Raw genomic sequence first — 12,145 nt, 5'->3', positions numbered from 1 at the left:
TACATGTACAGAGTTGCTGTATATTCAAGAATCTATTAAACTGTCTAACAATTTTGAAAACATTTTCAGACAATGTAAATTTCACCCAGAAAAATGTACACTCCAGCCTACTTTCAAAATTTCGCATCCATTTTAGTGGCTTCTAAAACTCAGCTATATTTCATCTGTTTAATATAAAATGGTTGGTCTGAAATTCTTGAAAACAGGAGTACCAATGTATGTTTCTCTCCTTTTCACCACATATTTACTACATGTTTTTGTAAACTATAACCTAGATTCCCTACAGAAAATCGAGCACAGGTCAAATAATTGGGTGGGACATCAGTAATGATTTTGGCTCAGTAGATGAACCGCTCCTTCTCTCCTAGGCTGGTTTTGATTCTTTGCATAGCACTTTAGATTTACTCATCTACTGAGTTACTAACACTGGCTTATGGGCATCTTAGTGTCAGAAAAATTTAACTTTCATCACGATGACACCCTGGAATCATAGACCTCCTTTTTGGCAGTTGCTTCAAGAAATCTGAACTTTGACATCAGTTTTAAGGAAATGCCTAATTCTAGACCACAGAGTAAGCTCTATGAGGATGTCCATCATAGAGTCATGTCAAGGACTTTCAAAACAGAAGGTAGCTAATATGGTAGCTGAACTGAACTTACTTTGCCAACAAAGGTCCGTCAACAAAGGTTATTGTTTTTCCAGTGGTCATGTATGGATGTGAGAGTTGGACTATAAAGAAAGCTGAGCACTGAAGAATTGATGCTTTTGAACTGTGGTGTTGGAGAAGATTCTTGAGAGTCCCTTGGACTGCAAGGAGATCTAACCAGTCCATCCTAAAGGAGATCAGTCCTGGGTGTTCATTGGAAGGACTGATGCTGAAGCTGAAACTCTAGTACTTTGGCCACCTCATGTGAATACCTGACACATTGGAAAAGACCCTGATGCTGGACGACAGAGGAGGAGATGGCTGGATGGCAACACCGACTTGATGGACACAAGTTGGGGTAAACTCCAGGGTTGGTGATGGACAGGGAGGCCTGGCATGCTGCAGTCCATGGGGTCGCAAAGAGTCGGACACAACTGAGTGACTGAACTGAACTGAATATGATAGCTAATAAGTCTCTGGCCTGTCACATCTGAGTGTGTTTCTATTGGTCCAGATTGCAAAGCAGCACATTTATGCTTTGTTTAGGACTAATCAGGTGGCGCCAGTGGTAAAGAACCTGCCTGACAATGCTGGAGACGTAATAGATGCGGGTTCGATCCTTGAGTTGGGAAGATCCCCTGGAGGAGGGTGTGGCAATCCACTTCAGTATTCTTGCCTGGAGAATCCCACGGACAGCGGGCCCTGGTGGGCTACGGTCCATAGGGCTGCAGAGAGTCGGATATGACTGACGTGACTTAGCACACACGCAACCCACACATCCCTGAGGGGTACAGCATGTGAGTGATGCAGCAGAGAGGGAAATAAGCTGAGACTCAACTAAGAGGACACTTCCTCTTAGGGAGCTAAATATGGTACACCCCGCAGCTAAAGGCTACTAACTCCTTCCAGAGGAAAATCCCACGATGTTCCAAGGTCTCGCCTACACGTATAACTGGGCATCCTGTGAACACAATGAACACATCTGGATCCAGAAAACATCTCTTCTGAAACACTCATGGCCCAATTTCTCTTTGTTTGCTCAAAATATCCTTAACACTCATTACGCAATTATTTTTCCCTTTTACAGGGTAGACAAAGCGGGGGAGCACACAGCGCTCTTACACTTAAGTGAGTTACGCCACGATTTGTTCACACTGTTCACATTCTCTGCACCAGCCTGACGCCGTATGTGAGCAGGGCCTCAGGGAGCAACTTTCCAGAAAAAACAGTTGTGTGTTTCCTGTCTCAGCTGGCTAGCAAAGAACAGCCAGGTTCCTGCCCATCGCCCACCGCAAGCGAGGCCGTGGGCGAGAGTGAGCTGGCACATCAGTAATCACTCTCCATCCAACGCGTGAGAGCATGAAGATGCAAGCGCCCTTCCTCTCACAGAATTTTTGGGCAAAACCTGCCATGTCTGCCTTCTCAAAAAGTGAGGAATCCCGATCTCCTTGACTATCTGGAGAAAATAAGACAAAACCCCTCATAAGCTGAGGGCTGAGGCCATTGTGGGTAATACTGAATATTTTCTTAATATTCAATATGGAGAGAGACTAAACAGCTTGTGGAGACATCTTTTGACTATTTATTCTCTTCTGATGTCATGAAATGTTTGCCTTTACAGTCTTTTTATTGTAAAGAGCCCAGAGAGGGGAGCTGGCACTGATTTCTGAAAGTTCCTGAGACAGCATCCTGTAAGAATATTACTCAGCCATAAAAAAGAACAAAATAATGCCATTTGCACCAACATGGATGGACCTAACAATGATCATACTAAGTAAAGTCAGACAAAGACAAATATCATGTGATATCACTTAACTGTACAATCTAAAAGATGATACAAATAAGCTTATGAAACAGAAACAGATACACAGACATAGAAAATGAATTTATGTTACCAAAGGGGAAACATGGGGGGAAGCAATACACCAGGAGATTGGTATTAACATACACACACTACTATATATTGGAGAACGGAATGGCAACCCACTTCAGTATTATTGTCTGGGAAATCCCAAGGACAAAGGAGCCTGGTGGGCTACAGTCAGGAATAACTTAGCAACTGAGCACACACTACCATATATAAAATAAATGATCAACAAGGACTTACTGTATGGCATAGGGAACTCTACTCAATATTCTGTAATAACCTATATGAGAAAAAAATCTGAAGAATGAATACATGTATATGTATAATTAAATCACTTTTCTGTATACCTAAAAATAACACATTGTATTAACAAATCAACCATACTCCAATAAAAGTTTATAAAAAATAAATAAGAAGAAGAATTTCTTTCTTGTTTAATCCTCACCTGCACCCTTCCAACTACCTACTCAACATTTTGTAGTTATAAAACCTTTGGCCTGATAGTTTTAATATGCACTGGGGTATTAACAAACATTAGTTACTCCATAAAGTCTGATTCCGGAGAAAACCATTTCTTCCCACTCTTCCATAAGGGGTAAAAATGATAAGAGCTTAAGAGGTGAGATGCATTCACAGAGCCCCAACGGATAACAATCTTTCATGCCACACATTGGGACCAGGCCCTGAACATGTGATGGTCACTGAGCAAAATGTTGGGAATTGTGAAAAAGATACCTTCCTTGCTTTCAAGGAAACCATTTCCAAATATTGAAGTGCTCAGATACCTATAGACACTGTGTGCATATGTGTGTGTGAGTGTGATGTGCTTACACACCCTGGCCATGGCGTCAATACTTGCTTTGGAAAATCAGCTGCAAGTGTCCAATTTGTCACACGATTTTTGGGCATATTTAGCACATGCTTTCCTGTTTCACCTGACATTTGACTTGCTTGCTTGTTTTCCATTTAGCACTGCGGTTTAGGGCATGTACATTCCAGCAGGTTACAAAGTGACCTCTGTGAACAAGGCACACAGAAACTAAAGATGAGGAATACATCTGCAGTCGTATGTTTTAATGATTTCAATGTTTTAACGATTAGCCTGAATGGTGAGCTGTTCTACATACAACACGCGGTTCTGAATTTAGGTAAAACCACTGGCACTAGAATCCAGATAAAACTAATGTCCTACCTGAAGAGACCAATCTTATAACTCACTGAGACTGATTAACACTTTAGGATGTATTGCTCATTAGCAGAAGGCAGGGGTCTCAGAGTACTGGAAATCAAAGAGTTGTGTGTTTTGCAACAGAAGGGGCCTGGAAGTTCATACAGCTGTAGGGAAACTGAGGCTTCGGTGAGAGAAAAGGATTTGCCAAGGCCCCAGAGCTCTTTGGTGGCAGAACTGGGAAGAATTAAGATCTTCCAACCCCCAGTCACCACAGTGGTAGACAACTGTTGGCAACACCTTCCCAGATCCAACATGTGCCTTTCATACCCACCCCCTACTGCTCCTTCCTGGTGAGTTGGTGGGGGGTGGAGTGTGCAGTAAGCCCCCTGAGATGAGACCTGCCCCCACCAGGGCTGCGCTGGGAGATTCTGGTCTGCTGCAGCTTCTCCCATCCTTGGCATGGGCACCGCAGCTGTGGTTCCTCAGCACCTCTGTGTTAGTTAGGTACCTAAGCTAACTCTCTTGGAATTAAAAACAAATTGGACTTAGGAACACACTCTCAGAACTGAATTCATTCATATGCAGGGAACCTGCTATATGTTGAGATAAGTTTCTATATCTTACACTAAGATGATGGCCCATTCTGTATTAAAATGAAATTTTTAAAAGCAAATGTGCTAGTGATAGTTAAGGCTACTAGATCTATGTGCTAGGAAGTCATCATGTACTAGTAATAGGTGTTTTATTTAGTATTGTTACTTAATAAAGTTGAAAGTTGGTAATACCACACTGCCCATCTCCCATTTTCATTATGTGATGACTCATCTAAATTTGAAAGTCTGTGAACTATAAATAATACTACTCTCCTCAGAGCATTTAGCAGTTCACATGGGCAGAGAATGATAGAAGGAATAAAACTCTGTCAAAAGGCATTTATACCTCAATAATATCCAGGAAATAGTAACGCCCATTTGAAACATGGTTTGATAATGTCAGATATCATAATTTGTCTAAAGAGTTCTTCATGTTTTTTTAAGACAAGGAAAAGGATCGGAACATAAACAGAACACATTATGCTAAAGTGCTTTTTTACCCCCAAATTAGACTCTTAGCGCTGTTCCTTAAGTAGTTATTGTGCAAAGTGCTACAGGACGGCACAGTACAGGTGTGCTGTTTTGGCAGGATTGGACAAGTCATTAATCAATTTTCTATAGTGGCTCAGAAAGTTCTTCCTTCATGCCCACTGACAGGCGTTTCTGAGATTAGAGTTTGTGATATGATTTGGTGTCACCAAAGAATGGCAGAAAAATAACTGCCCTCTTATGCACTACCCACTCCAGTATTCTGGCCTGGAGAATTCCATGGACTGTATAATAGTTCACGGGATCACAAACAGTCAGACACGACTGAGTGACTTTCACTTTCCCTACATCCATAGGGATTGAAGTACTCAAGTTCTGGGATGAATTTTGGTGAAAAGGGTCTACTTCAACAACTTACATGTTTATTCCAACCTAAACCCAGGAAAAGAATGAAAGACAGCTCCCCTATCTGGGCTTGAGGTCCCACTCAACCACTGTGAGTATGTGTCAATGACTTTACCTCTCTGGATCTCAGTCCCCTTAGTGGCGAAAGAGAAAACAGTCGCTCACTGGTAATGGAAGAGGTTGGTAATTAGATGAAATTAATACTTGTAAGTAGAGTCTCAGTTTGCCTGGAATCGGAGTGTCCCCAGGATGTGGATATTTATGCTGAAACTGAGAAAGTCTTGACAAGCCAGAAGATGCTGATGATGCTACTTGCAAAGTGCTTGTGGCTGTACTTGGGACAGGGCACTCACTGAGATATCATTTTCACTGTCATTGCTGTTTATTTCACGCTCCCCTGGTGGCTCAGCGGTGAAGAATCTGCCTGCATCCAGGAGACGCAGGTTCAATCCCTGGATCAGGAAGATCCCCTAGCGGAGGAAATGGCAACCCACTCCAGCATTCTTGCTGAGAAAACCCCATGGACAGAGGACCCTAGTGGGCTACAGTCCCCAGAGCTGCAGAGAGTCTGACAGGCCTGAGCGACTGAGTATGCACACATGCACAGTGTTCGTTTCACTGCAATTCAAAGATGCCATGAATGTGAACACATTCACGGTTCACAGAATTAACGTGAAGTTGTAGCTTCATAAATACTACCTTTTCACTTCAGAGTTAAAGCAAACAGAGTCACAATCACAGCCAGAGAACCAGGAACTGTTTATGTAAAGGCCCACAGCAAATCACTTTCCGCTCAGACAAAATGATCCTGACATGAAAGCGTCCCGTGGAAATACGCCGTCTTTCCTCCCTCAGAGCTGTCATTCATTATTAGTGCCAGACGCGTCCTCTTTAAATTTTTAATTTGGGGGAGAGGGGCTTTCACAGTTCTCTGATAACTCCCTTTCTAGTTCTTACCTGAACTGCGTACAGCCTTTTCCTGGTTTGTGCTTGCGACAGTATCCTAAGAAGCCTTCATCCAATAAAGCAGGCGGGTAATCACAGCACCACAGAGTCCTCCGGGTATCATGCCCTGGTTCCATGTTGAGACATGCAGATCACCCAGAGATTGTGTCCCTGGCTTGCCCTGGGATGTTGAAGCGTGAATCAGTGAACCAGGTCAGCTTTTTATCTTAAACCTGGTTGCTTTCCCAAGACTCCTGTGCAAGAATCAGCAACGCCGAGTTCTGCAGGTAACAAATCAACGTGAGCCTCAGTGTGTATGCTCAGTGGCCCAGTCAAATCTAACTCTTTGAGGCCCCGTGGACTGCAGCCTGCCAGGCTTCTCTGCCCATGGAATTTTCCAAGCAAGAATACAGGAGCAGGGTGCCACTTCCTACTCCAGGAGATCTTCCAGACCCAGGGACTGAACCCGCGTCTCTTGCATCTCCCGTATTGGCAGGCGGACTCTTTACCATTAGCACCACCTGTGAGGCTTAGAGCCTTGGCAGAACTGGTGTGGAAGGCAGAAGTCTTCAACAATCATGGTCTGTGTCCTGAATAATAAAGGCAATTGAGTCCATATAGATCAAGGCTACAAGAACTCCAGAGCTGGTAAGGGCCTGGGGTAGAGGGTTGTCATACAGAGTTTCAGTACAGAGCTAGAAATCATTTGAACAAAATGACCACTTTCTTCCCAAAGAATGTTTACATTGGGAGCAAACTAATTTCAGTCTATCCAGTTTAATAAACTATCCCGTTTATTAAGCTCTTGCAAGCATAATATTCTCTAGGGGCTCTCTCTATGTTAGGTCCTATTTTAGTGCATCCCATGTATTAACTCATTTAATTCTCTTGACAACTCTAAAAGTGAGGTATCATGACTGTGTCTATTTTATAGAAAGAGAAACTGAGCAACAGAGGGGTAGTGTAACTTGTCCCAGGGCACACAGCTGATAAAGCAAGATAGAGATCTGAACCCAGAGTGGTCCTCAAAACAATGTACAGGGGAAAAGGTGACCTGTCACAAGTTCTGGATTTTCTGAGAAATAACGTAAGGTAAGGCAAATCTGAAATGCATTTGAATTTAAATAGTTACAACGAGTACTTCAATGATTGATACTACTTGAGATCTATCTCCCTGATTCCAAATTTAGTGTAACCTTTTCCTAGTAAACACAAAAGGGGTTTCTATAAAATTGTTTAAAAGAAACAGAGAAAACACTTTTTAAATATATACTTTGGAAGAAAATTTAGTTGGTAAAAAGCTAAAACCAGCTCACACTATTGATTCAGCAATAGACTGTATGTGAGATCAGAATAACATCAATATAGACTCACTGATTAAGATTACCAAATATGTTTTAAACCACTTAATTATATTGAAGAGACAAAGTGCTTTGCATCAATTTTACTCAAAAACTTCCATTTGTTAAATTATATCATTATGCCATGTTTAAGCACTACAGTGCATTTAGATTTATTTAGCACTATTTTAATCATTTAAATAGAGCTTAAGTTGTTTGTCCAGATACTGTGACTGTTTACACGATGACTATACCACTGCACAATGACTAGCAGTGATAATACAAAATATTACAAGATCATACAAGAATTTATGGTTACGCAGAGATAAATAAGACACAAATAATATAAAACCAAAATATGTGCTTTTGTTTGAATACAGAACCCTTAAAGTTGCAGGGGGGCTCCCCTTAAGTTAGTTCTATTATATAAAAATATGAATGACAAAGGCATTTTCCCATTATGTGAGTGAGTAACAATATCCAGCATTTATTAGAGGTTTAATATGCGCATCCATTGCTGATACGCTCATGCGGGCCACATGACGTTCTCAGACTTAGATGACCTCTGTTCTCATGCCACTCCCTTGCTTTCTTAATTAGCATGGCTTTAAAGTGCGAACTTCTTAGCATGCAGACTGTATTTTTAAGAAGCCTTAAGGGTGATGGAAATCTTTTTGATCTTGATTACTGTGGTGCCTACACAGGTACATGTATTTGTCAAGACTTAAAATGAGTATATTTCACTTTACACCTAAATAATGCTGATTTAAAACTAAAACAATAAACCTATGTATAAAATTTGAGAGGCATATCTAAACCAGAAATGAGGTCCCCATTTGTTAAGAGACAGCACATTGTTAGATATAATTAATATAATAACAAATAAAAAGTAAAGCAATTTCAAACATTTTTCTTTTAAAGAACAAATTGCAATCCATCCCCAAATCAATCAACAAGTTACAACACACTGACAGAATAAAGGACGAAAATCACATGAACATCTCAACAGACACAGAAAAAGCCTCTGACGAAATTTAACATCCATTCATTATGAAAATTCTCATCAAGATTGGTAAAGAGGAAATATATCTCTACATAAGAAAGGAATTTTATGACAAACCCACTGCTAACATCATAGCCAATGATGAAAAGCTAAAAGCTTTTCCTCTAAAATCAGGAATAAGAGATGACTCAGTATCAAAAAAAAAAAAAAAAACAAAAAACCACAATTAAAAAATGGGCAGAAGACCTGGATTGATTGGCATTTTCTGAAGAAGACATACAAATGATCAGTAGGCACATGAAAAGATGCTCAACATCGATAATCATCACGAAAATGTAAAGCAAAACCACAAGATATCACCTTATACCTGTCAAGAGTGGCTATTGTCAAAAACATCACAGATAATAAGATTGCTGTAGAGAGTGTGGAGAAAAGGAAGCCCCAGTACACTGCTGGCAGGAATGTCAATTGGCATAGCCACTAGGGAAAATAGTGTGGATGTTCCTCAGAAAACTACAAGTAGAACTACCAATTGTCCAGCAATCCCACTCCTGGATATGTATCAGAAGAAAATAAAAACAGTAATTTGAAAGGATAACTATGCCCCAATGTTTATAACAGCATTATTTACAATAGACAATATATGGAAGCAGCTAAGTATCCATCAACAGGTGAATGGATAAAGAAGATGTGATGTGTATCCAGTGGAATATTGCTCAGTCATTAAAAAGAATGAAATTTTGCCATTACTTTTACAACAGGGATGGACCTGGAAGATAATAGGCTTAGTAAGTAAACACAGAAAAAGACAAATATTCTTTTTTGGGATAAGGGATAAGACAGGGGCAAAGGGATAAGAGGGACAAAATACTATGTATAAATTAAATAAGCTGGAAGTATATATTGCACACCATAGGGAATATAGCCAGGCTTTCCTGTCCTTCACCATCTCCTGGAGCTTGCTCAAACCCATGTCCACTGAGTCGGCGATGCCACCCAACTGTCTCATCCTCTGTCGCCCCCTTCTTGTTCCGCCTTCAGTCTTTCCCAGCATCAGGGTCTTTTCAGCTGAGTCAGCTCTTTGCATCAGGTGGCCAAAGTTGGAGTTTCAGCTTCAGCATCAGTCCTTCCAATGAACATCCAGGACCGATCTCCTTTAGGATGGACTGGTTGGATCTCCTTGCAGTCCAAGCTCTATACAGTCAGCAAAAACAAGACCGGGAGCTGACTGAGGCTCAGATCATGAACTCTTTATTGCCAAATTCAGACTTAAATTGAAGAAAGTAGGGAAAACCACTAGACCATTCAGGTATGACCTAAATCAAATTCCTTACAGTGGGAGTGAGAAGTAGATTTAAGGGACTAGATCTGATAGACAGAGTGCCTGATGAACTATGGACGGAGGTTCATAAGACTGTACAGGAGACAGGGATCAAGACCATCCCCAAGAAAAAGAAACGCAAAAAAGCAAAATGGCTATCTGAGGAGGCCTTACAAATAGCTGTGAAAAGAAGAGAAGTGAAAAGCAAAGGAGAAAAGGAAAAATATTCCCATTTGAATGCAGAGTTCCAAAGAATAGCAAAGAGAGATAAGAAAACCTTCCTAGTGATCAGTGCAATGAAATAGAGGAAAACAATAGAATGGGATAAACTAGAGATCTCTTCAAGAAAATTAGAGATTCCAAGGGAACATTTCATGCAAAGATGGGCTCAATAAAGGACAGAAATGGAATGGACCTGACAGAAGCAGAAGATATTAAGAAGAGGTGGCAAGAATACACAGATGAACTACACAAAAAAGATCTTCACGACCCGGATAAACACGATGGTGTGATCACTCACCTAGAGCCAGACATCCTGGAAGGCAAAATCAAATGGGCCTTAGGAAGCATCACTATGAGCAAAGCTAGTGGAGGTGATGGAATTCCAGTTGAGCTATTTCAAATCTTAAAAGATGATGCTGTGAAACTGCTGGACTCAATATGCCAGCAAATTTGGAAAAGTCAGCAGTAGTCACAGGACTGGAAAAGGTCCATTTTCATTGCAATCCCAAAGAAAGGCAATGCCAAAGAATGGTCAAACTACCGCACAATTGCACTCATCTCACACGCTAGTAAAGTGATGCTCAGAATTCCCCAAGCCAGACTTCAATATATAATAAATGAACTATAATACAAAAAGAATGAAATGTCATTATAACTTATTTGTAATCATATGACTAAATAATGTACATCAATCACTCTCCTGCCAATTTTCAGATTAAAAGCTGTCTTTAATATGACAAATACACAGATATGCTTTGTGGGTTGTTTTTTTTTTTTCATTAATAGTCTGTAATATTGTGGTCTCAGAAGTCAGTAGTTGCAAAGATCAACCTATGGAAAAATTCCAGAGTCAAAAATTACTAGCAAACACCATTCTCTGAGCCCAAATTACTCTGCATTTGCTATGGAATTATCAGTCAGCTGGCACACTATGATCTGTCTGACAGGACAGATCTGACAACTCAGTAAATAGTTATTTCCTGTCTCAGTAGCAATACTGAGTGACTAATCAATGTATTGATCCTTAATTGGTTCTTTAAATACATGTGTTTCAGGTTATCCTAAGGCTTCCTTCCAGAAAGCTCCTTGGTATCTACAGGGAAAAAAAAACCATATCCAATTTTATTCACTCCAGTATTACAACTTTAAATGCAGTTTCTAAGATACAACAGTACTTCCTGTATCTCCTACTGCAAGCACAAAGTCTACCCTCAAACAAGTTTTATGATTAAATCCAATAAAATCATTTTTACATTACTGATGAATTCAGGCTTTATTCAATCAATAAATATTGATCAGTTATGACTTAAATACTGGGAACTCTTACTATGCAATAGGAGTACAACAATGAACAAGATTAATATACTCTCTTCCAAAGCTCACAGTTAGAGAAAGTGGGAGAGGAAATTGAGGAAGAGACAAAAGTAGCAATAGAGATAGAGTTAAAAGAGAGAGAGAAAGGGGGAGGGAGAGAGGGTGGGAGTGAGAGAGACAAAGAGAATAACCAGCAGATTGGTGGAAAAAATGACAGGTTATAGTGCGGGCATAAAGGAAAGACGGGCATTTCCACTTGAAAGGATTATCAAGTGATGACCCCGAAGAAAGGCCCACCATACTCCCTATAAACACCGTCCTGGTCAATCTTGCAAATGACCTTGGCGATGCCACAGTCAAACGCAACTTCTCTACTTATACATTCCTTAACGCTGCAATAGTATTCCGTATGTCTGACCATTCTGCCTGCTGGAGATGCTGTCTCCTCTCAGCTTCTATCTTATCACATACTCCTGTGTTTCTGGCTTCCTCTATCTCACTGATTCCTTTATGGAGTCCTTCTTGGCTGCTCCTCCTCTCAGAATGTTGAGTTTATGACCACTTTTCTTTTCATGCTATGCGCACACCCTATAATATGAATCAGAGTTAAGAGAGGAGATTCAAACCAGACTCTTCATTATTTTTTTTAATCTTTCACTTATTTGGGTTTTTTTTTTTTTTTTTTTTCAGACCATGTGGCAGACATGTGGGGTCTTAGTTTCCTGACTAGGGACAGAACCCACACCCTCTGCATTAGAAGCATGGAGTTCTAACCATTGGACATCCAGGGAAGTCCCCAGACTCCTTGTTTTAAACCCTGGTCTTAAA

At 40.6% G+C, this 12,145-nt stretch overlaps 1 protein-coding gene across 6 annotated transcripts in view; it reads right to left on the bottom strand.

Annotated features, from left to right (window-relative positions):
• RBMS3 (RNA binding motif single stranded interacting protein 3) overlaps positions 1 to 12,145 on the bottom strand; it is a 773,699-nt gene that overhangs the window by 588,969 nt on the left and 172,585 nt on the right. The gene's annotated exons all lie outside the window — the stretch shown is intronic.

This window comes from Muntiacus reevesi, chromosome 4, assembly GCF_963930625.1.
Source record: "Muntiacus reevesi chromosome 4, mMunRee1.1, whole genome shotgun sequence".
Taxonomy (NCBI): domain Eukaryota; kingdom Metazoa; phylum Chordata; class Mammalia; order Artiodactyla; family Cervidae; genus Muntiacus; species Muntiacus reevesi.
This window is presented reverse-complemented; position numbering and strand designations above follow the sequence as displayed.